Source organism: Callithrix jacchus, chromosome 4, assembly GCF_049354715.1.
Source record: "Callithrix jacchus isolate 240 chromosome 4, calJac240_pri, whole genome shotgun sequence".
NCBI lineage: Eukaryota > Metazoa > Chordata > Mammalia > Primates > Cebidae > Callithrix > Callithrix jacchus.
This window is the reverse complement of record NC_133505.1, coordinates 70,408,641-70,434,812: the sequence shown is the minus strand read 5'-3', so window position 1 is coordinate 70,434,812 and position 26,172 is coordinate 70,408,641. Positions and strand designations below refer to the sequence as shown.

General features: G+C 35.2%; 1 protein-coding gene and 1 non-coding gene across 2 annotated transcripts in view; both read left to right on the top strand.

The window, feature by feature from the left end:
• The window catches only part of EYS (EGF-like photoreceptor maintenance factor), a 1,911,700-nt gene that overhangs the window by 403,269 nt on the left and 1,482,259 nt on the right, over nt 1-26,172 (top strand). The gene's annotated exons all lie outside the window — the stretch shown is intronic.
• On the top strand, nt 22,627-22,733 carry LOC118153226 (U6 spliceosomal RNA). The gene has a single exon (XR_004742483.1). It is a non-coding gene; the product is annotated as a U6 spliceosomal RNA (small nuclear RNA).

Here is a 26,172-nt window from a genome sequence, read left to right as displayed (position 1 = left end):
ACACACACACACACACACACACAAACTCTGACTTGGTGTCTCACTAGAGTGTCTAACTCACAAACTTGCAAAAGGTCTAGAAATCAATACTTTATAATCTTACTTAGTAATTTACATGCATACAGAAATTATACAACGATTATATACAACCGGCAGGTATAGGCTAGATTTCTACTCGCAATTTGGTTCAGATATAGAGACTGATAAAACCATGCATATACCAAGAAGGCACAAAAAGTTTTATTACTTACATAATGGGGCTTTTCTGATGAGAGGAAGCGAGGCCTCCTAAATTGGCCCAAAAGCAAGGAAAGGAAATTGGCTTTGGATCCTTACTGTTAGGAGGTGGACCGAGGATGGGAAAGGGCTTACATAGTTTGAGCTTCTCACCTGTGCCAAAGCAGAAAGCACCCAGATGTTCTTACTCACTTTTTTAAGATGTGGGATAGAAGGAAATCAAGGAAGAGTAAGATTTAAATGCTGTAAGCCATCAAGCATCAAAAAATTTTAATTAGATTCTTTATTACAGCATTAGTCTATGATATGAAATGTCATTCAAAATAGAAATAATACACGTTATTGAAAGACCACTGGTAACATTGAAATAGATTGCACAATAAAGTGCTTAAAATTTTCTGTCATTAATAGCTTCATCATAATATGCATTGTTCTAGGCAACTGATAAAAAAATTCTAAACAACTACAAATAGGTGGTAGATGGCAAAGGAATTGATGAGGAAATGACAGCATTGAGTTACTTGAAACGGGGTTTAGCAGCTGATTTCTTTGAGACTGTGTAGATGAACTGTCTACACCGAAAAACTCTAATGACACTGGTTGTGCTTCAGGTTTGTAGATAAAATGTACAGCATTATTTTATCTCACATAAATGAAGGGAAAAGGAAGTTGAATTAAGCCACCAACAGCATGTTTAACAGTGACACTCTTGGAACATTTTCCATTATTTTAAAGTCTAGATTAATGCGTTGCAAGAAATATGGCCTTTCTGCCCCTTAGGCTTTGCCACAACTTAGACAGATGACCCTTCCTAGTTCTAAGTGTTCAAGCTTTTCTGCTGCTAACAGTGAAGGAGGATGGATTCACTGAGATTTTAACAGATTGACAACATCTTAGTTTAGTGGTGCCACATGCTTCAAGAAGGCAGAAAAGGCAATTTACCCTCCACTGTGACTATTTGCTTTTTAATTGTCTTGGGCTAGTTTTGTACAAGAAACCATTAAGTCATAGCTGAATACAAAAGAGGTGTGTGATGGGGGAGTGAATCTGTGTTGGTAATTTCTAAGTAAATAAATTACATCTATTCAAACACTTCACAGAGCATTTACGTGAAAAATGAAGTTCTCGGTCAGTGCTAGTTTCCGGAGATGTACAAGATTTGTGTAATTCTGATTAACAAGCATGTTCCTAAATGAAAAGAACTCTTTGCATTTAGCTATTAATGTAACTGTCACTATGATTTAATGCAGATTGATGTAGTCAGGAAAAGTAATACATATATTGTTTATTAGACATGGAAATGTTTAAGATGTAGAAAACATCAAATATAAGTAAACTCCATTTTTTATTCTGTGGGATTAAAATACATATATTTTATAATTTGTGAATTACATATAAAAAACATGGACATTATTTTTGATACAAATTTCTGAAGACTATTGAATTAAAATCACATTCTCGCTTCTGTATACCATTGATATTGAATGCAACAAATATATTCATCTGGAAATAATTATTTAAATTTTCTCAATGTGACATAAAGCAGACGTCAAGCTCAATGGTAAATTCTTATTTGTATCCATGTGTAGGTAGCCTACAAATTCCCTTTTGCTTTCAAGTCCTCTTTGCCTTCAATTTGTTTTTTACATTTATTCATTTATTTGTTTGTTTTTTTGAGACAGTGTCTCACTTTGTGACTGAGGCTCAAGTCTAGTGGCATTATCTAGGCTGACTGCAGCCTCCATTCCTAGGCTTAAGGTATCCACATACCTCAGCCTCCCAAGTAGCTAGGACCACAGGTGCATGCCACCATGCCCTTCTAATTTTTGTATTTCTTGTAGAGATGAGGATTCCTCATGTTGCTTAGGCTGATCTCAGACTCCTGAGTTCAAGTGATCTGTCTGATTGCCCTGACCTCTCAAAGTGCTCTGATTACAGGTGTGAGCCACTGCACCTTGCTTGCTTTAAATGTTCATTTAACATTATGAACATTCTTCTCATAAAGTGAATGTTGTCACCATTTTATAATTTTGAGAAATTTGTGGCCAAAGATGATGAGCAACTTTTCTCTGCCAGACGAAACTGGGGTGTGTGTGTGTGTGTGTGTGTGTGTGTGTGTGTCTTTTTAAATCAGCTGGTGAAAGATTAAGAAAGCCAGGAAATAACCACCAGTTGGAAGTATTTCACCAAAGCTGCTTTCACTTTTTAAAAGACCTGACATTAAATAATAAACATATATTAGCTACTCTGGTTTGTTAATCTTCTGCTCTGATACTGTTTCATTCCTCGATTGCGGTTATTTCATAGGTTTGAGCAGTGAATTCCTATCACAAACTGTCTTAGAAGGTCAAGCTTTGTCTAAAGGACCTTTCAATTCTTTGTTTTGCTGGTGGAAAGGGAAGTGCCCTTATATGTTGTCCATATACCTAACTTAATTCAGTTAATTATATTTAATGACAACTTTTTCTCATTTATGGCAATGTGACATGACTTCCTTTATTTTCTAATAAGGTATATTAAAAGTAGAAAAAAACAAATTTAACACAACAAAGTAAAACAATTATATACAGAACACATTATGCTTTCATTCTTCCTCTTTTGTAATTTATTTTTTAAATCTCTTTAGAAAAATAATAGGTCAAGCTTTGTGTTATGATACAACATTGGGTGAAGAATTTTTTTAATGTTTGCACATTCATTTTTCCTCAGTAGAAGAAAGGATTTTCACTAGTAGTTAGCTAAGAAGTCTTGGAATATAAAATCACAGTTATTCAAGTTTCCCTTTATTTAGGTGAGCTTTTTATTTCAGTTAAATAGATATGGCATAGTTGCAAGTACTCATAAAAATAGTTTTTATCTATTTTTTTTTAGAAATCACAGGTAACAATTAATCTTCATATTAATATATGCTCATAATGTCTATGTCCAAATTTTTCTGAAAGAATGAATGGCTGGATGTATATCTATGCTAGGCACTGAACTCAGTATGTTATTGCATTACTTCTTGCATAATCATGGTTAAATTTGCAAAGAAGTCATTATTCTCATTGTTTCTAAAACTGCTATTTAAAGACTTGAGATGATTTACTCAGATTAAAGGGAGAAAGGGAAAATAATTTCTGTTTGTGAAAACCTGACTCAAAAATTATTTTACTTAAATTTTTTCTCACTTGTTATAACTTCAATACATGTTTATATAATCATTCCACATTTTATTATTTCAAACAATAGAGTCAAAATACAATTCGGTAGTATGTGAAAAACTGAGACTAACTCAATTTCCTATCTCTTTGATAAACAATAATGGGACCACACTTTTTTCTCTATAATAGACAGTACTAATTTCAAAACATAAGATAGGTACTTGTTTTGCTGAGCTAAGACTGCAAATTAACTAATAAAAGTTACCTTTCAACACTGTCAAATTTTTTCACTGATACTCTCTTTCACCTTATTAAGTCTAACAATCCAAAGCTAAGTCATAAATGGTATATAAGCCCAACTAGGTCCCTGCCTTTGAAGACCTGCCTGAATTGTAAACAGGATTATTGGGAAAAGAAAAAAAAGTGTGGTGGTGTGTATGAATGGTTTCTTCTGGTGTGGGAAATCCCTTTTGTTATATTGTGAAAGCAAAGTTATTCTGGACTAAGTTTGAAAACCTGCTTTTTTAGTATATTCATTCCTGTGCATACATTATTCAATAATTTATTTAGTATTTTACTTGGTAAAACAATTTTTTGGCAATGTGATGTTTTAATATCTATCCAAATTCATGTTTCAATATGAGACATCTTCCTTTATACCTCATATGAAAGCTTATTTTACAAATTATTTAAAAGATGCAGGTGACTACTTTTCTCTAAAATGTGTTTATAGTGAGTTAAGTCATTTTAAATGCATTCGGAGTAAGGCATGACATAAGACATTTTATGACTTTTTTTTCCAAATTTTGTTTTAGTGTTCTTACTGGTTTTTTATAGGTTGCAAACAAAAATAAATTAGCTATATGAAACAAACAGGAAGGCTAATGATAAGAAAGGAGTAAAGGTGAGACTCAGCAGAAAATGAAAATAACCTAAGTAAATTGTGTTCTGCTTTAAATTTTACCTTGGGGCTTTTAGATACTGTAGCCCAACCTGAATTGCTGGAAAATTCCAAATCACCATGGCAATTTATTATACATGTATCACTGCAGAGCAGTAGAACACAGTGAGAAGAAAATGTACTAAGAAACATGCAAGTCATTGTAGATTAGGCCATTCACTGCTAAAGTGAACATGTTCCAGAGCTGATCATTCTCTAATGTACATGTTCTCTAATCACTCTCTCTCCCCAAAGTATTCTGAATTATTTTTTTAACTTCCACCTTAGAATCATGTCCTGATAGGACTGACATGGTTGTTCACAAATTTCCAATAAGACATTCAAGATGTGATTAGCACAACAAATATAAATTTGATAATAATTAGCCTAGAGCCAGAATTAGGATTTGATGGAACAAGGCTGGAATCTTAGATGATCGGCTACCTAATTCCATCTTAATGAAAAGAGACATTTTTCAGCTATACAAGTTTCATCCCCATCTCTAAACAGAGAAGATTGTTCCCTTACTGGATGTATACACTTTTGAGTTAATCAGGATCAATGCACACAAGTGTCTTGGCCACCACCAAGATTCACATGAAACAAGATGCTCAGTGGTTGGGGGCCAACTGCTAATGCAGATACCAGAAAGAAAAGGATTCTCACCTGCCTCTGCTCCCACCAAGAATCCCAAGAAGGGAAGTGAATCTATGAGGGGCCCTTTTGAGAAAGTAGTCAGAGTCAAAATGATCAGCGTCTTCATGAATTTAAGAAATGGTGGCAACAAACATACAACATCAGAAGAATGTAAGAATATGGGAATATAGGATGATGCAGCAGAAGGGAAGATGAAAACCAGATATTTAAAATAGGCATATCAAATGTAGTCTTGTTTCTTGTTGATAAGGTACAAGCATGAAAGTGAAATAGAGGGCTGGGCGCAGTGGCTCAAGCCTGTAATCCCAGCACTTTGGGAGGCCGAGGCGGGTGGATCATGAGATCAAGGGATCGAGACCATCTTGGTCAACATAGTGAAACCCCGTCTCTACTAAAAATACAAAAAAATTAGCTGGGCATGGTGGCGTGTGCCTGTAATCCCAGCTACTCGGGAGGCTGAGGCAGGAGAATTGCCTGAACCCAGGAGGCGGAGGTTGTGGTGAGCCGAGATCGCGCCATTGCACCCCACCCTGGGTAACAATTGTGAAACTCCGTCTCAAAAAAAAGAAAAGAAAGAAAGAAATAAAGAAAGTGAAGTAGAGGGAAACGTCATTGAATGTAAGATAATTAATCTTCCAAATGTTGAGGTTGAGATTAATTCGTCTCTATGGATATTTATAACATTGGGATTGATAAAAGGATATGTGTAAGAAAGAAAGTTTGTGAACCAGAGGCTAAAGTTGAGCAATAGAATCGGAGGGTGGACAGGTGAGTCACAGAAAGAGCAGATGATACTGGCCTGTGCTTTAGGTGTGTTCCATAGACCAGCAGCACTGGAGTCCCTCTGAGTTTTTAGAGGTGCAGAATCTTGTTTAGTCTGATTTTACTGAATCATTGAACTGCATTTTAATAGAAACTCCACATGGTTTGCATTAAACTGTGTGACACACTGGTATGGAAACAAAATATATACCTTGAAAGAACCAAAGATATTTTTTTCTTATTGAAAGAGAAAGAGTAATGTCTGGAAGCATTGATAATGAGACATGAGGCCAGTTAGCCCCTTATCTCTGACATACGTGATATGTAAGAGAAGAGCCCTAACTTCAGAAGACTGCAGAGGAAGCTTGTTCTCTGAAGAAAACTATTAAAAAAAAACTGCTTTTACTGCATTTTCTGATTAAAGCCAGTCTTCATATGGAGAAGAGAGAGATTTTCATTTGTTTGTTCCATGTTCTTTTTCAGTTTGGTTGGTTTGGTTTATTTGTTTTCTTTGCTTTTGGAGATAAGGTCTTGTTTTGTCACCCAGGCTGGAGTTTTGTGTCACAGTTACGGCTCAGCCACTACCTCCCAGGCTCAAGTGATTCTTCCACTTCAGCATCCCAAGTAGCTGGAACTAGGGTCCACTATTTGTGTTTGTTTTTAATATTGAAGACTAATTACAATGTAAATTTAGAGTTGAGAACAACTGATTAAGGCAAAAAGGAAAAAGGATAAGAAATTTAGAAAATGGGCCTGGGCACGGTGGCTCAGGCTTGTAATCTCAGCACTTTGGGATGCCAAGGTGGGCGGATCATGAGATTAAGGGATCGAGACCATCCTGGCCAACATGGTGAAACCCTGTCTCTGCTAAAATGAAAAAATTAGCTAGATGTGGTGGCGTACACCTGTAGTCCCAGCTAGTCGGGAGGCTGAGGCAGGAGAAATGCTTGAACCCAGGAGGTGGAGGTTGCAGTGAGCCGAGATCCAGCCACTGCATTCCAGCCTGCTGCCTGGCAACAGAGCAAGACTCTGTCTTAAAAAAAAAAATTAGAAAATGGGATTATTTTTATCAGAGTGTGGCAAACCCCAGTGGAGGACCCTAAAAGTGTATGGGAATAGTAGATTGAGTAGAATGTATAGTGTGGGTAAGTTATGAGCATCAGTGCTTGAACATCTGATAATAACTCAAGTTTACCTACGTTGAAATCATTCGGAAACCCTGCAGGCACCAGTTTATTGCTGTTTCTCTTTGTGTTAAGGTTTAGAGTTGGTGGCTCCTTGTGCCTTGGTATGAGATGATGACTCTTACTGGAAGTAATTTACATATGTTTAGTTTTTAACTTTTCTAATGTCTCTAAGATAATAGTAATCCCAAATGTGTTGCCCCCTTCTTAAGCCTTTTATGCTACTGTAGAGTTTCACTGGCAGAGACTCAAGTCTTAGAGCAGCAATTTCTTAACTACAGGCTTTAAGTTTATAAAAATTATATGTCAACCAGTTCTTATAGACATAATGATTGAAAAGAGGAAAATTTAGCTATTGATATTCTACCTGACTTATTTGGTATGTTTTCTTCCTTCATTCCATTTTCATTATTCCTGGTTTTGCTTTAACATAGAGCTTTATTTTTATAATAGACTTTTATTTAAAATATTTAACATTTAATTTAAACATTTCATATATTAACAAACATTCTGTTAACTTTATCTCAATGACAAACTGGGCATAGAATGATCCATTATTTCTTTTTTATCTTTACCTGTGAAACTTCATTATTTGTAATCTTTTCAACATCCTCCAAACTGGTCATCCCACTACAATTTCTACCTTCTAGTGATCTATTTGTCACAAAGCAGCCATGATAGTCCCATTAAAATATAGATGTATTTGTTACTCCCCAGCTTACAACTCTCTTGTGGCTCTCCAACTGTCAGAATACAATACCACTGAATTTACCATACCCAGTCTATATATAACTGATCACTGTACCTTATGCAAATGACACATTACACAGTGATCATAGGTACAGATACAGAGCCATAGGACATGGAGAGGGTGGGTTATCTAGTCAGCTTGAAGAGCTGCAAACACATGTGACACCAAAGGGCTCAGCCTTCCTCCAGAGGTCAAAACAGCCACTATCACAATTCTTCATGGCAAGCCAGATACAGGTGTTTCTAATCTCATTAAGAAGACCTATCTAAACACATCATTTATAAGAGATGTATCTAACTTTGCAAAATACACCAGAATATTTTAAATGTATTTAGACTAGCAGTTCACAATTTGGATGTATTTTCTAAAGAAAGCCTAACTAGGTCCTCAACATATGACTACTAGCATCTGTCACAAAAAGGCCTAGTCCACATCTCATAAATCATTTTATACAATTCTTCTCAGGCTCAGAATGCTTCAGGTGCACTAGAATATTTTCTATACCTCAAATGCTGCCAAAATGATCTCACCACAGAGCAAAAAGCTCAAAACACTGAATTATTCATATCATTTAAATCTCAGTTAACTTTCTTCTCCTAGAGAGACTTTCCCAGCCTTCTGAGTCTTAATCGCCGACAACCACAGTCCTTCCCCATTCTTCCTCATACTATCAGTTTTCTTTCTTTCTTGTAGTTACCATTGTAAGTATCTGGTTCGTGTTTTGTTATCCTTTTTATTTCCTTGTTTTGCTTCCTTCTACCTCTACATGTCGTAGTTCACATTCTACAAACCTCTTCAAAATATTTTTTATATAATAAAAACAAAAAATCTGATATTGCTATTCACAACTCTATCTCTAGGACATCTGTCAGTGCCTAGGGTGTTAATAATGTATTTAATAATTGTTTTTAAAGTTATATTCTTCCTTGGAAATTCTTTCATTTGCCCTTTCTTAGTTGTTGCTGTCTGCTTTTCCTATTTGTGGACTAACCTATACCTGCAGTTCTTCCTATAAACATAAACAGAGTATATTATGTTTTTGTTGTTGAACTCTCTAATATTAAGTGGATGGTATTTTTGTCCTCAAATCACCTAGTCAAATTCATCTTACTGCTTTTTATTTCCTGCTGTGGTTCATGTGAAGAGGGAGTTACTCTTGAAAATTTATGTTCAATTGACTGCACAGGGACAGATATTTTGGGTAATGTGAAGCAGTCTGTAAATTGCTCTCCATAAATTATTAGAGAGTGAAAAGGCACAGCACTTAGCCTTTACTGATCATAATGTCTTTCAGTGCTTTATGTTTTTTCTAATGCCCTTAATGTCTATGACAGCAAATTCTACCATCTACCCATTTTTGCCCTATACCTGTTTTAATTATGGAAATGATAGTACATAAATAGCTTTAGAAGGCACTTTGTCTAATTTGGGATTGTGTTGGAAAGAGTTCTAGCTGGATAGAAAGCAGTTTTCACAAAAGCCTTTTGGCCAGTGGTTCATTTGGATTAGGCTAAGTAATGATATGGTAAAAACCTATGACCGCCAAAGCTTAAGGCAGCCATTGGGCTAAAGAAGAGAATACAGGAGAGTTGCTGTGAGGCAGTTAAATGTTCCTCCCTGAAAGTGATTCATGTCCCTCTCCTCACGTTTGACTGATCAGTGCAAGTCAATGGCTACAACTCACTTCAGAGAAAAAGGAAAGTGCTACTGTTCCATGTGCCTGGGAAGAGAGGAGTACTGCACGTTAATAAGGGATTGAAATGCCCACAGAAGCCCCTACATCACTGAGGAAGGGAGTAACAGATTGGGTGGCATGAAATATTCTCCTTTTTGATAAACTCATGTTTCACAATTTTAGGGACTCTATGATCCCCACACATTGGTTGCCAGAACATAGGGATCCATGAGCCCCACGTTGGGCACCAGAATGTAGGAAGCCAGCCCTACATCGTCTGTGGGTACCCTGAATTTGGTGATCACAAAGGAATGAGAAAAAGATAGATTAAGAAAGACAGTGGGACCAGTGGGCAATCACTTTATTACTCTGGAGGAAATAGTGAAGGCCTGAGCTCTGATCATGAACATTGTTTATTGATTATAATCCCTTTGATGTATAGGGTAGGCGTGGAGTGATGGTGGACTGAATAAGTGAGCAGAAAGTGAATCAGTGAGCTGGAACTGGTGTATCATTCTAAGGACTCATAACAGTGGCAGTTTGGGAGTTTCACAAAACAAGAACATGTGATTATCTTTAGCCTATTATCTCTGTGCAGCTGATGGAACTCGGGCCTTACAAGGAGCCTACAAGTCTGGCTACGTCATAGTGCTACGAAGGGGTTTTACGTCCTTGAGCACAATGTTTATGGTCACAGAGCCGAGGTCACCCTGTACTGGAACATGAGGCATAAAGACACCTTCCTCCTCAGAGGTCTGCTGTCGCTTTCTGCAGTTTGTTTTTCCCTGTTTATGTGTTACTCGTAGCCAACTTATGTAGGCACTCTGTAAGTCCTTTCTCCTTTGCTGTTTTTCCCAACAACAATCACAAACACAGATTTTCAAAAGTATAACTGTCATTTCTGTATAACCACTTAAGTCACAAACCATATTCTGCTTAATGTAGATATAAAATACATTGTCTTGGAAGTAAATGAAACCATCTCTCTGTTTTTGTTTTTGTTGTCGTTTGTTTTGTGTTCATAGAATTGTTATATAAAACCAACTTCATTTACATTCCTGGCTAATTTTCTTTCCCAACTCCTCAAGGACTCGGTTGCAGAAACACCCTTGGTCAGGAAAGAGCAGCCCTGACTAGTTCCTTGTCACCATCAATAGCTGGCTTCTTGCTCCAGTAACCAGTCATTGCCCTTGTGCTAGGGAGTGCTCACTCTGTACAGGCTGCCCAGAGATACGGTCATCTCTCTAAGTGATCCACATAGGACACTTATATCTATCTCCTTTTTCCATCCTTCTAGCCACAAGGCATTTTAAAGGACTAAAGTAATTCACCCTCTATAAAACATGCATCTGGGACTCACTTTTCAGAGTACTATGGGGAAAATGTGTTACTTAGGGGTGAAAAATATTGAATTCTTGTATTTATTGCAGTTGTGTAGAAGAGGAAGTTGCTATGGTTGGGAATAGAGTCATACCGATCTTATGAATGTTTGGCACATTATAAACCACTAAGCTTAGTTTCCATTCTATTTTAAACAACTCATAAGTTTTTCTGAGTATTTAAATTGGAATGTAGGGAGAGGGTAAATTACTCCAGGTATGTTTCCAAAATGTTACTATTTAGTGTTGTCTGCTATCTAATTTGTTTTACCAGTCAAGCCAGTATTTGAATTGTCAACAGGAAAAAAAAAAGACAGATAGATAAATAGATAGATAATAGACAGACATAGTTATTTCATTGAGAGAATGTATAGCACAGTGTTATGAAGTAAAGTGTTGGAAGTCAGAAACATGCGGGTTGAAGTTCTAGATCTACCACTTAGTTATATGATGTCCTACACGAAACCTAAACTCTGTACATATTAATTTCACCCACTGAGGAAATCCAATGAACAAATATATGCCTTGATCGGAAAGCCATATTCAGGATGGCCTCCATTGGATAATAGTGGTTTGTCTACCACAGTCTGTTTAGAGTTTAAGGTATATACCTATAAAATCCTGCACATCGGTTCAGATATATAAAACATGCTCAATAAACCATTTCTAATTAGTATTAGTATTAAGGCATGGCTTAGCTATGAATATAGCTAATGAAAAGATAAGATGTAATATATAGATTTTAATTTTCTCTTTTTAGCATGGAGTCAGGCATTTTTTTTTTTTTAAAGTTTGTGATAGGTCTATTAGTCAGCTAGTCTGATCTGAGTCACAGAATTTAGTAGAAATTAATTAAAGCAAGAATAAAAGTTAATTTCAGGAAGTGGGGACACGAGCGAAAGCACAGGTAAAAAATGCAGTTTGCTGTCGTCTAAATAACTGCACAACAGTGAAAGATGAAGGTGAACGTGAATAGGTACATGTACGTTAGGTCATTGAAAACTTTAAGGGTCATGGAAAGATATATTACAATACTTTGTATAAAACTTGTTTCTGATACCCAAATAAACAATTTCAGGTAATAGAAACTGAAAATTCAAACTGATATAGTAGGTCAAGTAAGAGGAACAGCTTGAGGATTATTTATTATGTAAAATTGGCTCTATTGACTGACAACATGCGAGGGTAAAAGATAATGTGAACTTTAGTGGTGCCAAACGAAAGTTTATAAGGTGATGGGAATCACTAGGGAAATGACTAGCATCATGATAAAAGCTGATGAATACTGTAAGTGAAATAGAGGAAGTATGATTTTCATAAAATATAAGTACAAAGGATTATTCAGAACTAGATATCTGAACTTGGGAGCCATCATTGTACAGTTGGTTGTTAACCTGTAATAGTGGATGAAATCACTTGAAGAATTGAGCCAGGATGCAGAGTACTGTGATCAAAGAGGGATAAAAAAAACTTTAAATCAGAGAAATAACCTACCACAAAGAAAATAAAGAACGGTATCTAGGAAAGACAGTATTGTCTTCTTTATTAACATTAATATCTATGGAGGGAAATATAATAGATTTATTCCACTTCTGGAGAAACTTATTAAATGCCAGACAGGACTGTATTCTTCTTAGTCACCCTAAAGTATCACTTTAGAGATGGAGAAATAAGAAAAAAAATAGTTGGAAGAATTACCCAAGTTTCTAGAATAAGATTGCCAGAATTTCAGTTCAAGTCTTTCTGGAATTAAAGATGCTGCTGCTGCTGTGTCTTTTTTAAAAAAAATCAAATCTAGTTATGAGTTTTAATAATAAAATGATGAAATTCTGTAAAAATGTAAGGCAAAGAAATGTAGTTTGTTTTGTTTTTATTTCATAAGAATCACACACATTTGGCATTTCTTTGTATTTTTATTCATGTATTTAGAATACTTTAATATTTTTTATGTAATGGAGAGAAAAATACAGTGAGTGTCTTTTTTCTGATACTGGTGTACCTACCATTTGTTGTATATTTCTATGTTTCTGATGTTTTACATGACATGTATTCAGTGGTCATTCTTAGATTTGTTTTGCATATGTTTTATTATCCCAATTTGGTGGATGGAGATATTACAAATGAGAACACTTCTATGTAGCACAGTAAAGAGTTTCATGGTGATTTCTTAGTGCTATTTTTTCATTTGGAAAGCCAGAGTACTTTGCAGAGCTGACATTTGACAGTACCTCTATAATCACACCTACAAAGAGGAATCTGGTTTCAGAAAAGACTGATTTTAGTATTTCTTCTGTCTTTCTCTTTGTTTAATTTATTGTTTCTTAACCATCATGCAGTGTGGGTGTTACTCACCTCCAGCTACTTGCAGGAACAAATTAGTCATAGGAAAAAGTGAAACAAAACCAGTAAATTGCTTTGTGTTCCCAGTAATTCACAGTAGGGCAAACAGCTAAAAGATGTCACATTTGTTTCTTTCATTCAACAATATAAGAATTTGAATAAGAGGGAAAGAAGAACAAGGCATGAATAAAGAAGTTAAGCAATCATTCCAAGTAAATACATTTTTGTCTCGAAATTAAAATTCTGCATTGAATACAGCTAGGAAAGATACAGAGGTTTGAAGCACCATGGCTTATATTTTCATAGGTAGTCTTAAGGATTCATACTATCTGGTTTTACACTTTGCATAAATAGGTCAGCTAGAACATCTTGCAGGCAAAACTAGTATATAAATACTTTGGGGAGATGATTATCTGTTTTCTTGTTGAAAAGCTCTTATAAAATATTAAAGATGAGGTGAAAAGATGAAGTTGAATCTTATCTTTGGTCAAGAGCACAATTCTGTATTTTCTCAGTAACAAACCTATACCATTTTTTAGATCTAAGTACACTCTATAAAATAGAAAGGGAAACGTGTAGATATACTCACCAGATAGATTGTCAATTTCTCATTGTATTCTTCACAGCTTGTCTGTTTCCTAAGTTTCAATAGCTGTAAAGCAATACATTTAGATTTGACTGATATTAGTATTTTGCTCTTTGATTCTACAAATACTGTTTTTCCAAGCAGTAGTACTATTCTGATCCCTAGAGAGAAGGGCCAATTTCAAGAGAGGTAGAACACTTAGTGCCTCATCTTTCTGCTTAAGATCATGCCTAAGTGGAATTTGCAACAGCAAAATTGACACTTTTAAATCTTATAATGTGAGAATTGTATTATGTGAGCAATTTTCCTGGCATTTTGTATTAATACTGCATGCTGTCACAATTTATATTCACCAATTTAGAAGGTGTAGAAACATGCTGAACACTTCAGTAAAATGGTATGATGATTATATTTGCATACCGGAAGAGTGGAAGCAAATACTAAAAATATATAGCACCAGTACTTTAGCACCAGAAGGGCAACTTTAATACAAACGACTACTTTGTAAAGTATTTTATTATCTTCAACTGGTTGAGAAATAGCTGCTTCATTGAGCTTGCCTTTGTGTCACACTATAAAATTCATAAAGTAATATCCACTGAAGTTAGTAAAGGTTTGAGTAAATGACCATAAATACTGTTTTATTTTACCCAGAAACTGTACTGCTACATTATTCAGGAAATCTCTCCTTCTAAATTGTGTTCATTTAATTGAATTACTGGGCATTAACTGGATGTAAGCATACAGAAATTCACAATGTAATGTATGCTATTTATTGAATCACATTTATTTTACCATGTAGATCTTCTTCCTATTCAGAATTTTTTTAAAAAGCAGATGGAGCAGAGGAGTTTGATTTTGTTTCTTTGTTTCTATTGTTAACATTCTCCTATTTTTATGATAGAGGTTGATGTTTAATATGTTTAGGCCATGGTACAGGTTGTAAATTACAAGGTCCATGTATTATACTTTCTTTAGGCATGAGATTTAAGAAAGTATGAATGTAGGTCATCTACACAGCAAACAGGTGATAGTTTTCCTCTTAGGCAGCTTTGAAAATTTATCATAAAGATGATTTAAAAGATTTTATTTGCCTTGTTTGTGATTAGGTTGTCATTTTGCATACTAGGGAATGTTCATGATTATTAGTATCCCATATCAAAGAAAATATATAATAAATGGCCAAGCATAACAATTTTCGACTGCAGAGAAAGCATGCTATGAAGGAAAGCAAGTTAATATAGTCATCAGAAAACCTGCTCTGGGCTTGCCTTTGACAAGCTGTTAAAATGCAGAGTTTGTTATTTCATGTTAGAAGCAGACGTTAAAATATCTCACATTAATATTGTAGCACATAAGCTCCAAGTTGAAAGTGAGTAATATTTTCTGGGAGATGAAATTATAATGAACATTGTGGCTATGGAATAGTTTATGGAACCAAAGTAAACATGGCTTTATCTCTTTGTGTGTTGGGGGGTGCAGTTCAGATCCTTATAATAAGTCTTCAGAAGCAATAGATGATCTGCTTTGTTATAATTTTCTCTTCTCAGATTTGTTCTGTTTGCTATAACCAGAGTTATCACTACCATATTTCTAATACATAAATTTTATCATGGCATTATTAAGTTAAATCTTCAATGATTTTTCATACTTCACAGTTAAGTTTTATCAGCTTAGCATCATGTATCTTAACACAATCCTACATTTATTCCATGTGCCTTATGTGTCAAACCCATGGAAAAACATTTTTTTGAGAAAAAGGCACACATTCTTAAAATACCTACTTTAACATGATGAATGTTTGCATGTTTGGCTTAAAAAAGGAGCCACAGAGAGAAATAGGATAATGCACTGGAAAAAATGATTATCTCTATTTACTCTTATTTCTGTCTGGAAAGCTCTATGACATAGGTGTTACTTGGAAAACATCTTGTTATGTTCCATTAACAAATTAAAATGTCCTTGCCCTCTATAAAGTTTTATCTTCCACTTTAAAACAGGTAAACATTTCCTTTGCTTTCCTAGCTTTTTGTCACTTGTGTAATAAAAATCTGAAATCTGTTTTATAATTTATTTGCTTACACATTTGTTTTCAAAACTACTTTCAAAGAATACAGTTATAGGTTGGGATCTTCTTTGTTGGTTCTTTTGTTTGGGAATTTAATTATTGGAACATAGTTATCAGTCATTAAATGATGGTTAATGAACAATGTAAATGGAATGAAAGGAGAACAGAACTTTTCAATTACTCTAAGTAAGAGTAGAAAAACTGGTTTTCTGGGAAAGTTTTCTTGTAAGGTTCTTCTTCACAAAACATACAAAGGGCTTCAGAAAGTTTTGTGTAATAGAGATGCTGTGAATTCTTAAAAACTAGGAAAAATGCCAAGAACATAGTTTTAGAAGTTGTATATCTTGGTAAATCAAGTTGCTTGAGAGCTTCAGATAAGAAGAAAGCCTAGTTTTATTTGGATATTTCATTAAACAGAAAGGGAATACCGTCTTTGTTTCCAGTTTTCACAGTAAGAATTGAGTGAACAAATTCCCTGAAGAAAATTATAAAATGTGTATACAATATAAAAAGCAACTATCTGAAGATACTGCAGGATGAATAGAAGTAGGCAGGTTCTGTTGCAGAGCTTTTGCTTACCTGTAGAAAGGGAGATAGAGAGGTAGAGTTAATTATTACTGTCGTTGTGGGTTTTAGACTAAGTCTAAGGACAGTACAAGCAGTGTTCCCAGTTGTAAAAGGGACACACATGGAAAAAGAAAAAAATCAGTGTTTTTTATTTAAAGAGTTTAAAAAGTAAAGTAAGGAAACCAGGATTTGTTCAAAAGAATGGGAAAAGTTTTAAAAGGGAAAGAGCAAAAGAGGGGTCTCACAACTTGACCTTCCCACATGCCAAACTAATACCTTAACCACACATGTGCAGAAAAGACTCAAGACGACTCTGGTAATGGCAAATGTATAAGATGATATAGGAACTACCACCCAAGTAAAATAGGTTTGCAGTTTATTCCCACCAAAAATCCAGCCAAACAAAAAAACCTGCTCTAACAAGAGAAACAACACTTAGAGAAGAATGATGAAATTTAGATTCTCTAAAATTTAACATTTATGATAGGTTTAATATAATGCCAAATTTACTAAACATGCAAAAATCTGAGAATATGTAGCATACATTCAAGAGAAAAGAAAATCAACAGTTTTGACCCTTAAATAACCACGTGTTGGAACTAACAGAAGATATTCTAAAAGTGGCTGTTATGATTATCATCAAAGAAAAAAGTAAGTAAAGATTATTTTACATGTATGCTTTACAAAACAGACAAAAATAGGCTTTTAATGTAAATTATCAGCAGAGTAATAGAAGATCTCAACATGAGAAGGAGAAAGAAGTTCTAAAGCTAAAAAATAAAATCCCTGGAATTTGAAAAATAAAATCACTGGGAGGACTTAAGTGCTTAATGCCACGGCAGAGTAGGAAAAAAGTGAACTTTAAATTGTGCCAACAGAGTTTACCCAAGGTGAAGAACAGAAAGAAGAAATACTGTAAACAAAAAAAAAAAGACCAGGTGTGGTGGCTGAGGCCTGTAATTTCGGCACTTTGGAAGGCCGAGGTGAGGTAAGGTGTTAGAGACAAGGTTGGCCAACATGGTGAAACCCCGTCTCTACTAAAGATAGAAAAAATTAGCTGGGCATGGTGGTAGGTGCCTGTAATCCCAGCTACTCAGGAGGCTGAGGCAGGAGAATCTTTTGAACCTCGGAGTCAGAGGCATTGAGCTAAATCACACCATTGCACTCCAACCTGGGCGACACAGCAAGACTCTAAAAAAAATAAGGAAAAGAAAAATGCACCAATCTCAGGCAATTGTTAGATGTTATTCACATGTCCAACATATATGTGTATATATATATATATAATTTTAGTAACAGAGTGGAGAAAGTGTAGAGCAGAAAAAATTATATATGAACATATTATAAACTGGACTTTCCCAAATTTAATGAAACAAATTTGCAGATGGAAGTTAATCAAACATGAAGTAAGCTATACACAGAGGAATCCATGCTGAGAAACATAATGTTAAGAGTCAGTTGTCTCTTGAAAGCTGCAAAAAACAATTGCCATATTACATACATGGTAATAAGAATCCAATTTAAAGTTGATTTTTTCACCAGAAACCCTGAAAAACATTTATTTATTTTTGAGACAGAGTCTTGCTCTGTTGCCTAGGCTAGAGTGCAGTGGCACAATGTCAGCTCACTGCAAGTCCGCCTCCCAAGTGCTGGGATTACAGGCTTGAGCCACCATGCCTAGCCTAAACACATATTTAAAGTGCATCCCAGCCTGGGCAACACTACAGAACCCTATATCCACTAAAAATATAAAAAATTAGCTGGTGTGGTGGCACAGGCCTTAGTTCCAGCTCCCAAGGAGGCTGAGATGGGAAATGCACCTGAGCACAGGATGTCAAGGCTGCAGTGATGCAGTGAGCCAAGATTGAGCCATTGCATTCCTGTCTGGGCAACTGGAGTGAGACCTGTCTCAAAAAAAAAAGTAAAGCCAACGTCAAATTCTATGCAGAATAAATGCCTTTCTATAAAAAAGAAGTAATATATTTTCAACTAAGCTTAAAGCATTTACCTCCAAGGAATTTGCATTACAAGAAAGTCAAAAGGAAGTTCTTAAAGTTTAAGAAAAATTAACCCAGGTCAACAATCCCACGTATATTCAGTAAAGCAAGACTAGCATTGGAAATACTAATAAATGCAAAAGACTGTTTCCTCTTGTTCTATCTTGATTTCTTTAAAAACATCATATAAAACAAGAATATAACATGATCTTACAGGATTTATAATGAAGATGTGTGTGATACATTTTAGAATTATAACAAATAATTAGAAATACAGTTGCAAGATGTTAATGTTTTCATAAATATTCTCATATAATATTGTATTAACCATAATTGAACTGTAAAAACTCAAGGATGTAAATTGTAATCCCTAGGGAAACCACGTGAGTAATTTATAAAAGATAAAATGGTAGACTTAAATCAACCATGTGAGTAATTGCATTAGACATTAACAAATGAGACAATCTGATTAAAAGGCAGAAATTGTCAGAATATTAAAAAAAAAAACTAACCAAAAACACCCACTGTAGTGTGGGAAAATAAATCTTTTCTGAATTTCCATTTTGTAGTTCTGTAAAACCACAGCCTCTGGAGCTATGGAATCTAATATAGTATGATACATTATAATATACTGTACAGTTAGTGTAGCTCTCATTTTTTCCTAAGAACAATTTTCTTACACCATAAAAGTTAGATCTGCACCCATTTGTTCCCTAATGGAGCCAATTGCTTGGATTTCAAAGATAATACAACCTTCTTTTGTGCTGTCAAGAGCTAATCAATTATAGTATAGGATATTATATAATAATAACATTAATATCAAAGGTGGGTGAATAGCTGGAGAGTTCTCTGGGAAAGCTGGAGAGTTCTCTTCCTAGGTGTTTACATTAAGAAAAAAAGCAACCCAGACCCTTGAAGGCATTTCTAGATTTTAAGCTAAAGACAAAAGCTTATCTGACTCTCAAGAGGATGTATTTGTGTAACAAAGGTAAACAATTAAGGATTCTTCCCATTGCTTCTCCAAGAAGACTCCCTGAAACAAATAGGGAAAGTGAATAGTGCCTGCCATTTATAAGCACTGAAAACATTTTTTTTTCCCTCTATCCCTTACTATTGAGTGAAAGCTGATATTTCCTTAAGATATTTCTCTATGTGACTCTCACCACATCACTCTATGTTGTTTCTGGCTGGAAGGAGAGGGGGTGAGAACTAGTACTGGAATGTTACCATAGTTGTTCATTTTGCTGTTTTGATAGATAGTATTAAGTTCTTTTTCCCCAATCAAGCCATGTAGTGTCCATTTATCTATCTAAACATGTATGAGGTATAACATCTCAAATCCTTCACAGTTTGTAGCAACATATGTATTTACATTGTTAGAATATATATTTTCTCTACAAAAAAACGAGTTGCATATGTAAAAACATTCATTGGTTTATTTGAAAGTAAATAGGAGAAAGATATGTCGTGAAAACAGTTAACATAGAATGTCTAAAGTGGCTATGTTAATATTTTAAAAAACCAATTTCAAAACAAATGTATTACCAAAGATATATAATGGTACTTCCTGATTATAACAGGATAAAGGCATCAGGGAAACATAACAGATACCCAAGAGTATTGGTTTCAAATATTAGTTTTATTACTCACATAAGTATGCCTTTTGTAGGCTGATGTAACATTGTTGAACGTGAGTTTTCTAATGTGTGAATTGTGGTAACACAGCCCAACAAAGTTATCTTGAGAGCCAAATGTAATTATGTATTTAAGACATCTGTTTTCTTCTTTTAAGGAAAGACACCATGTGAAAAAAGGAAGTAAAACAACCTCAGTGGTAATGTCACATTACATGAAATTAAAATAGCCTCTCTAAGTTGCAAGTAAAGGAAAAGAAAAGGGTCACAGGAAGAAATTTTTAAAAATATATGTACTGTATCTATTAAAAGGAAGTTATATTTAAAGAAAGGAAATAGACTAAAAGTATATCTCTGGAGATGGTACTATCTTCAAGTCCAAGATTTGTCAAAGCCAGATAAAGGTATTATTGTGTCTAATTTTTCTCTAATAAAAGGTCAATTCCAGAATTTACTGAGTAAGTAGCCCCATTTTCATTATTTTTCAGATCATGACGGTATTATCATGTTGCTATATGGTCTGTAACAACTACCCTGCTAACACCTTTGTGGTACTACTAACTTCACTGTCTTTCTCCATGGTCATCTGTGAATCAACTTTTTAATCTTTTTCGTCCTTGGCTACTAGAGGAAACTGCTTTTTCCTTAAATATGAGCAAGGATTTATGCTCTTCAATTAATCTCACCAAAGATAAAATTTTCCTGCTATGGCAATAGCATGTAAATTAATCTCCAGTTACAGGTTCATGGTGTCTTCTCCAAGAGGAATCACATGTGCATGACTTTTTCTCTGAATCTCTGCAGATTTAGGAAGAGATAAAATAATGAGAAATGTAACAATACATAGTCATTTAAATTTTCCACAAACACGTGGTCAAAGAAATATTTAAATACAAATTAAATGAAAGAAAACCATAAACCATGTTTATATTTTCTTTAGAAAAGGAAACAAGGTTTTTTCAGAAAGAGAAAAATAGTTTATGTGTGTACATGTGTATATAATGATATAACCACTACACTATGATTATAGATTGCTTTATATAATTAAAAATTTCACTTAATTATCCCTAAATATAATTTTTAAGTTTCTCTGAATAACGAAAATGAAACATTATTAGAATGTGATCATATAAAGAGTGAAAAACCCGTTTTAGTGGAGGTAAACTGATTTTAGCAGATAGATTGTGACTGTTTGATCTTTGAATGTTTAGCAGCTATTGTCTTCCATGAAATTCATATAAATCTGCATACTTACGTACTTACAAGTCTCGTATGTAATTCTTCAAGTGTACTTTTTTTAAACATTAGTTAAAAGGAAACATTTTATATCAACACGTGTGCTATATATATGTTTTTTAACCAAAAATTAGTGCAAAGACTGAATTTTGTGTCCCTGCAGAAATGTTTTCTTGATTTCTTTTTTAAGAACTTTTCAGTCTTCCACAAAGTTAGTATCTGATTTTATTAAATGTGACATGGAAAGCTGAATATTTGTGTTTTCATAAAATATTTTATTCCACATATTTGCAATGATGAAAATATATCATTTTGAAATTCTTAAAAGAAAAATATAAATAAAATATGACCTTGATAGGCTACATGATTAGGGTTTCATGCAGATAAATAAACAAATGATTTTTATAAGATTTTTTTATTCAGTATAAACTTTGAGGAGAGGTCACAATATTATACAAGATGAAGTCATGATATGCATTTTAGGAGAGAAAGAAAAGAAATATGAGGTGAGTTGATAGGTGAACTGGGACTGGGCATTTTAGAAACTTGTAGGTAAACCTGAAGATACTAGTTTAGTAAAAGAGTTGCTTCCAGTTTTTTCCACGATGAGAAAAATTCTTACATTTAAAAAATTTTCAACATCTGCTTTTAAGATGAGTAAGAGAGACTTAAGGCAGCAAAAAAATGTTAGCATGTACACAAATTGTGGGCTTAATACTATGAGGCTTGCAATAAATAAGTTATTTAGAAGAGGTATATGAAAGATACAAATTAAAATGTTTCAGTAATAAACAACAGGTTCTAAAAGTTGAGGGACACATTGCAAGACATTTTGTAAAATAATCTGTTTCTCTCAGAAAGCATGAGTTCATCTGCAACATTCAGAAAAGGATCATTAAGTATTTTTGCTTGAGAAAAATGTTGGAAGTGATGATAGTGTAATTATTTCCAATGTTTAATATTACACGTTAAACTTCTTTAAAAATTATCTAATTCACAAATACAGTACTGTATTTATAATGCAAGCTCATCATTCTTTTTTTCGGGGGGGGTGTGTGTGGGGAACACCATGCATTGGTGTTCCCATACATAGATCCATTTCCTCCCTGTATCTACACCCCAGTGCAGCATCCAATGTTTCTGGAAAGCAGTCTGGTAATAGTGTAATGAAAATTGTGAACATTATTCCCTGCTAATGCATTGGTAATACCACTTTGGGGAATATACTCCATAAACATAAGCCAAAAGGAGCAAATGAAAAGCCATAATTTTTTCCAAGATAATCATGGCATTATCTAGAAACAATGAAAATATCCAAGACAGGAAATTGGTTAAGCACTATGACCTGTCAAGACAATGGGATAGAAGCTAAGTCTTTGTGCTTAGGGTAGGACAACTTTGGGAAGGGTAGGTTATTTTAACAAATAACCACAAACCTTGGTGGCTTAGCATGATAAAAGTTTATTTCTTGTGCTTGCTTCGGCAGCACATATACTAAAATTGGAACGATACAGAGAAGATTAGCATGGCCCCTGCGCAAGGATGACACGCAAATTCGTGAAGCGTTCCATATTTTTAAGAACTTTCAACCCAGAATTTCATATCCAGCCAAACTGAGCTTCAGAAGTGAAGGAAGAATAAAATCCTTTGCGAACAAGCAAGTACTCAGAGATTTTGTCACCACCAGGCCTGCTTTACAAGAGCTCCTAAAAGAGGCACTACACATAGAAAGGATCAATCAGTACCAGCCATTCCAAAATCACACTGAATGCTAAAGAGCTTCAACATAATGAAGAATCTACAACAACTAACAGGCAAAACAGCCACTTAGAATAAATATGGCAGTATCAAATTCACACATAACAATATTAACCCTAAATATAAATGGACTAAATGCACCAATCAAAAGACACAGACTGGCAAATTGGATAAAAATCCAAAACCCATCAGTGTGCTGTATCCAGGAAACCCATCTCACATGCAAGGATACACAAAGGCTCAAAATAAAGGGATGGAGGAAGATTTACCAAGCTAATGGAAAGCAAAAAAAAGCAGGAGTTGCAATTCTCATCTCTGATAAAATAGACTTTAAAGCAACAAAGATCAAAAGAGACAAAGAAGGCCATTACATAATGGTAAAAGGATCGATACAACAAGAAGAGCTAACGATCCTAAACATATATGGACCCAACACAGGAGCACCCAGATACATAAGGCAAGTTCTTAATGACTTACAGAAGGACTTAGACTCCCACACAATAATAGTGGGAGACTTTAACACTCCACTGTCAATACTAGACAGATCAACCAGACAGAAAATCAACAAGGATACCCAGGGCTTGAACTCAGACCTGGAGCAAGCAAACCTGGTGGACATTTACAGAACTCTCCACCCCAAATCCACAGAATACACATTCTTCTCAGCACCACATCACACCTACTCTAAAATTGACCACATAATTGGAAGTAAAGCACTGCTCAACAAATGCAAAACAACTGAAATCATAACAAACAGCCTCTCAGACCATAGTGCAATCAAGTTAGAACTCAGAATTCAGAAACCGACCCAGAACCGCACAGCTTCATGGAAACTGAACAACTGGCTCTTGAATGTTGACTGGGTAAACAATGAAATGAAGGCAGAAATAAAGAAGTTCTTCGAAACCAATGAGAACGAAGACACAACGTGCCAGAACCTCTGGGACACATTTAAAGCAGTCTCTAGAGGAAAGTATATAGCAATAAGTGCCCATATGAGGAGAATGGAGAGATCCAAAATTGACACCCTATCGTCAAAATTGAAAGAGCTAGAGGAGCAAGATCAAAAAAACTCAAAACCCAGCAGAAGACAAGAAATTACTAAGATCAGAGCTGAGCTGAAGGAGATTGAGACACGAAAAACCCTTCAAACGATCAATAAATCCAAGAGCTGGTTTTTTGAAAAGATCAACAAAATAGACAGACCACTAGCCAGATTGATTAAAAATAAAAGAGAGAACAACCAAATAGATGCAATAAAAAATGATAAAGGGGAAATCACCACAGATTCCACAGAAATTCAAACCATCATCAGAGAATATTACAAACAACTCTATGCGCATAAACTAGTAAACCTGGAAGAAATGGATAAATTCCTGGACTCCTGTGTCCTCCCAAGCCTAAACCAGGAGGAAGCTGAAACTATCAATAACAAGGTCTGAAGTTGAGGCAGCAATTAAGAGCCTACCTCACAAAAAAAGCCCAGGTCCAGATGGGTTCACAGCCGAATTCTACCAGACACACAAGGAGGAGCTGGTACCATTCCTTCTAAAACTATTTCAAACAATCCAAAAAGAGGGAATCCTTCCCAAATCATTTTATGAGACCAACATCATCCTGATACCAAAACCCGGCAGAAACCCAACGAGAAAAGAAAACTTCAGGCCAATATCCATGATGAACATAGATGCGAAAATCTTCAATAAAATATTGGCAAGCCGATTGCAACAGCAAATCAAAAAACTTATTCACCATGATCAAGTAGGATTCATCCCGGGGATGCAAGGCTGGTTCAACAAACGCAAGTCTATCAACGTAATTCACCACATAAACAGAACCAAAAACAAAAACCACATGATTATCTCAATTGACGCAGAGAAGGCATTTGACAAAATTCAACAGCCCTTTATGCTAAAAACCCTCAATAAACTCGGTATCGATGGAACGTATCTCAAAGTAATAAAAGCTATTTATGACAAACCAACAGCCAATATCATACTGAATGGGCAAAAACTGGAAGCATTCCCTTTGAAATCTGGCACTAGACAAGGATGCCCTCTCTCACCACTCCTATTCAATATAGTACTGGAAGTTCTAGCCAGAGCAATCAGGCAAGAAAAAGAAATAAAGGGTATTCAAATAGGAAAGGTGGAAGCCAAATTGTCTCTATTTGCAGACGACATGATAGTATACCTAGAAGACCCCATCGCCTCAGCCCAAAAACTCCTGAAACTGATAAACAACTTCAGCAAAGTCTCAGGATATAAAATCAATGTGCAAAAATCACAAGCATTCGTCTACACCAATAACAGACTTAAAGAAAGCCAAATCAAGAGCGAACTGCCATTCGCAATTGCTACAAAAAGAATAAAATACCTTGGAATACAACTCACAAGGAACGTAAGGGACCTCTTCAAGGAGAACTACAAACCACTGCTCAACAAAATCAGAGAGGACACAAACAGATGGAGAAACATTCCATGTTCATGGTTAGGAAGAATTAACATCGTGAAAATGGCTATACTGCCCAAAGTAATTTACAGAATCAACGCTATCCCCATCAAGCTACCATTGACTTTCTTCACAGAACTGTAAAAACCACCATGAACTTCATATGGAACCAAAAGAGAGCCCGCATAGCCAAGTCAATTCTAAGCAAAAAGAACACAGCGGGGGGCATCACACTACCGGATTTCAAACTATACTACAAGGCTACAGTAATCAAAACAGCATGGTACTGGTACCAAAACAGAGATATAGACCAATGGAACAAAACAGAGGCACCGGAGGCAACACAACATATCTACAACTATACAATCTTTGATAAACCTGACAAAAACAAGCAATGGGGAAAGGATTCCCTATTTAACAAATGGTGTTGGGAAAACTGGCTAGCCATGTGCAGAAAGCAGAAACTGGACCCCTTCCTGACACCTTACACTAAAATTAACTCCAGATGGATTAAAGACTTAAACATAAGACCTGGCACCATAAAAACCCTAGAAGGAAATCTAGGCAAAACTATCCAGGACATAGGAGTAGGCAAGGACTTCATGAACAAAACACCAAAAGCATTGGCAACAAAAGCCAAAATAGACAAATGGGACCTAATGAAACTCCACAGCTTCTGCACGGCAAAAGAAACAGTCACTAGAGTGGATCGGCAACCAACAGAATGGGAAAAAATTTTCGCAGTCTACCCATCTGACAAAGGGCTGATATCCAGAATTTACAAACAACTCAAGCAGATTTACAGGA